The following is a 4,602-nucleotide window of genomic DNA, read 5'->3' as shown; positions in this document are numbered from 1 at the left end:
CCCGTGTGAGCATTTATATATAGAGAGAGAAACATCTGAGTCATGTCAGTCCGCCTTTTTCTCTCAAACAGCTACAGTTCTCTGCCCTGCAGGGAGGCTTTCAGCCAATCCTGTTGTCAGGTTTATGAAAACGGTATGAGATAACCTTTACTCTGTGACACGTTACATCATTATTGTTAGGCAAGTTTATTTGTATAGCACAATTCAACAACAAGGTGATTCAAAGTGCTTTACAGAGACATTAGAAACAAAAACAAATAAAAAGCATGATTTAAAATTGATTAAAACAAGCAAACAAACCTAACTAATTAACAAACAAACAAACAAACAAAACGGTATATAAAATCAGAACAGTAGATAAAATCAGTAGTTAAATGTAAGTTTTGAAATTTAAGCTTAAAAGTGTGGATTTGGTGCTTTATTCAAATGCAGCTGAGAACAGGTGAGTCTTCAACCTGGATTTAAATAAACTGAGTGTTTCAGCTGACTTGAGGCTTTCTGGGAGTTTGTTCCAGATATAAGGAGCATAAAAGCTGAATGCAGCTTCTCCGTGTCTGGTTCTGACTCTGGGAACTGATAAAAGACCGGATCCAGATGACCTGAGGGATCTGGAAGGTTCATACTGGGTCAGGAGGTCACTGATGTATTTTGGTCCTAAACCATTCAGAGCTTTATAGACCAGCATCAGGACTTTAAAGTCTATCCTCTGACGGACAGGCAGCCAGTGTAAAGACCTCAGAGCTGGACTGATGTGGTCCACTTTTTTTGGTCTTAGTGAGGACTCGAGCAGCAGAGTTCTGAATGAGCTGTAGTTGTCTGACTGATTTTTTTTTTAAATAGGTAGACCTGTAAAGATGCTGTTACAGTAGTCAAGCCTACTAAAGATGAATGCATGGACTAGTTTTTCCAGGTCCTGTTGAGACATCAGATCTTTTATCCTTGAAATATTCTTGTGATAGTAAGCTGATTTTGTTATTGTCTTAATGTGTTTTTCTAAGTTTAGGTCTGCCTCCATCACTACACCCAAATTTCTCGCCTGGTTTGGAGAAAATTGTGGCACAACCAGTCATTGATTTCCTCAATGCATTTACCAAGAGCCTGTACAGGGCCTCGGTCTCCTGGTGACATTGTGATATATATTTGTGTGTCATCTGCATAGCTATGATAGTTTATTTTGTTGTTCTTTATAATCTGTGCCAGTGGGAGCATGTAAATGTTAAACAGAAAGGGTCCCAAGATGGAACCTTGGGGAACTCCACTTTTTACTGCCTTTTTTATTGCATGATAAAAGTAGGTATGCAGGTGTGCTGTAAGCTCGGAAATAATCAGTTTCACTTTAACAGTGACCAAAGGGATGCCGAAAGGATACGTAAATCAGTGTCATGATTTGTTGCTATTTCCACAACTGAAGTGTTCAACAAAGTACTTTTTTTTTTTTTTTTTTTTTTTTTTTTTAAAACCATATGTACTTTACATATTTTAAATATATTTTTAATTTACATTTAGTGCACTATAGGTTTACTTGGGTAAAAAAGTCTAAGTGTTTTTTTTTTTTTCTTCAATATGCAAAACACTTATCTAACACAATACTAAAATAATAGGTCTTTAATCCTCTGGGGTCCAGGGTATAATTGGCCGTTTTTGACTACTTTTGATTTTACCTCTATATTTCACCTTTAAAATATGTTTTTCTTGCCTTGTTTGGTACCATTATTTTCAGCACAACCTCAAATATCTGAAATTTGAGTTATTTATTAGCACAGTTGATCTAAATTAAGACAAAAAAATTCAAAATCCGAGTAGAAAAGTTATATTTCTTACTGTAAAACCCACAAACATGTTTAACGAATCATTTTCATAACTTGAAATGCAAATAGAAATTGTATATTTCTAAAAATTATGCGCAAGTTTTGCAAACAACAAAGTTATATGGTACTATTTACCTAAAAATGCAGCCAAGGCCTCAGGTGTTTTTTTTTTTTTTTTTTTTTTTTTTTTTTTTTTATATAACCATTTAAATCTATTTACAGAACAATCAGGTGTGCTGCATCAAATAAGAAGGCACACAAATTATTTGTGCCAGTCCAAAAAATGTAGTTTGTGTTCAGTATAAGACAGAGGAGAACACCAAAGGCCTAAACCCTGCAGGTCTGACAGCAGGAGGTGCAGTTTTCCATGTGGGAACAGCGTTTACACTGGAATCTGCCTTTGACGGCATTTTTTTTGGGAAAAAGTGACATTCAGCAGTACAACTGACACATAAAACACAATAACTACACAACAAACTAACTATAGCCTCCAAACACGCTAAACGTCACTAATGTCTCACATATGAAAACTCTCTTTCTCTCTTTCTTTCGCTCGCCCGCTTTCCGTTGCGGGTGTCACTCCTAAAAACTTCCCCTTCTCCCTAAACAACCAAGTGCCACATGTTGCCATATCATTTTTTTTGATTGGCTGACATGATAAACTCTAACATACGGAAGAGGATTAGGGCCACTGGGGGGAAAAAAAGAATTCTGACTTTAATCTCAGAATTCTCAGGATTCTGAAATTAAAGTCAGAATTCTTTTTTTTTTTTTTTTTTTTTTTTTTTCCCCCCCAGTGGCCCTAATCCTCTTCCGTACTAACACCAATAGGGAAGGGGTGTTTTTTCTTTTTCTTTTTTCACTCGCAAGCGGAGAGTGTTTGCTAGCGCTGTCTGTAGAAAACGCCGTTTTACCTTTCTTCCCGCTGTAAACACTACTGTTTTGTTCAGAAAAAAACATCGCGTGTATTTTTTTTTTTATCATAACTCTGGTTTTACGTGGCCCATCGACACAATTCAAAAACTGGTATGTAGTTTGAAGTCCGCACTTTCGACCCAAGTTGAAATGGAGACTCTAAGGCTACGTTCACACTGCCGGTCTTAATGCTCAATTCCGATTTTTTTGATCAAATCCGATTTTTTTTTTCTTCTTTTTTTTTTTTTTTTTTTTTTTTTTGTCGTCTGCTTGTTCACACTACAAATAAAATGCGACAGCAAACGTGCTCTAGTGTGAATGCTCAAAGCGGCCTGCATGCGCAAAAGAAGAGGTCACACACAACGCGCTCTGTTTAAACCCAGAACAAACAATATTGTTTGACTGATGGCCCTTAATATAAAGATTTCGGATTTTACATTTCCCAATTTTTGCTTTAAGTTATTGTGTTATTTACATAATAATGTAAATAACCGAATAATTATCCTTCTTGCTGTTTTAGAGAGGAGCGGTGCTTCAAAGGATAGTTGCAGATTTCTGTCAGAATCTGCAGATTATACAGTACAAATAAAATGTTCACGTTGTCTTTCCAACAGTTTCACTGACATCTTCGCTGGATGGCCAGGAAGAGTTCGCGATGTCTTCGCGGGCGCTTCTCCGGCGCTGATAATTAGCGTCTGTCTTGTGTCAGTGACGTAAAAGATGGTTTTAATGCGACATGACCGTTCAAACAGCAGTCGCTTTCTAAAACATTGGATATGTATCGGATTCAGTACCACATACGAAAGTGACCCAGATCGGATTTGAAAATATCGGATTTGTGCCGTTCACACTGTCATACCATGATCGGATATGGGTCGCATAGGGTCAAAAAATCGGATTTGATGCGCTTTCGACTGCAGTGTGAACGTAGCCTTAATCGCTGCATCTTGTAGCTGTGTCGTAACCACTTATACCTGTCTTTTACTCACACTGTAAATCTCTCTGTGGAAAAGGTCACCATCATAATTGTTGGACAGAAATATTAGTTTAGTACAGTAACACTGGTTATGGAACATGGACATGATTTAAATTTGCCACATGACCCTCAATCTGATTTCCATCCATTTATTTGCTTCTTTTTATTTTGTCATGTTTTATTTTCAGAATGGACTCTGGAGGATGTCACCAGTGTGAGTGTGTGTCTTCAATCTCTTTGACAAGTGACACCATGTCGTCCTCTCTAGTAATATAGAGGGCCATGTTATGTCCTTACTACATTTATACTCAGAAGATGTACTCATCTTACTTTAAGATTGGAAATACAAAAATATGAGTGTGGGCATTATATCCAGCAAGATGAAATTAAATGTTTTATCCCAGCGACAGAGCTTCACTGCTTTCATACAGTAAATGGCCTGTATTTGTATAGCGCTTTTACTAGTCCCCCCCAAAGCGCTTTACACACCCAGTCATCCACCCATTCACACACTGGTGGAGTTGTAGCCACAGCTGCCCTGGGGCAGACTGACTTCTGTCAGTCTGGGGCAGACTGACTTCTGTTCATTGACTTCTGCCCCCAGAAGTCAATGAACTTTTGCCAAAAGTTATTTAAGTGTTATTTGTGATTAAATATCATGATTTTTCTTTTCTTTTTTTTTCTTTTTTTTTTTTTTTTTTAGCTTTGTCATGGTTATATAAAACAGAGAGGTTTGGACAGGCAATTTATCTAAATGTTAATCAACCTTTATAAAGCACACCCTCTATTCATACTGGAAATCTGACTTTTGGCAAAAGTTCATTGTTAATAAATGGTGCACAAAACTTTGTTTGTTCAGCACACACAGTTCACCTTTGCGTAATTTCTCCCGTGTACTGAAAC

General features: G+C 37.2%; 1 protein-coding gene across 1 annotated transcript in view; it reads left to right on the top strand.

Annotated features, from left to right (window-relative positions):
- The window catches only part of LOC120719929 (dehydrogenase/reductase SDR family member 11-like), a 40,337-nt gene that overhangs the window by 30,699 nt on the left and 5,036 nt on the right, over nt 1–4,602 (top strand). The window lies entirely within an intron of this gene.

The sequence above is a fragment of the Simochromis diagramma genome, unplaced genomic scaffold (genome assembly GCF_900408965.1).
Source record: "Simochromis diagramma unplaced genomic scaffold, fSimDia1.1 OVJJ01000344.1, whole genome shotgun sequence".
NCBI classification, from domain to species: Eukaryota; Metazoa; Chordata; class Actinopteri; order Cichliformes; family Cichlidae; genus Simochromis; species Simochromis diagramma.
The sequence above is the reverse complement of the archived record's forward strand: the minus strand, read 5'-3'. Positions and strand labels throughout refer to the sequence as shown.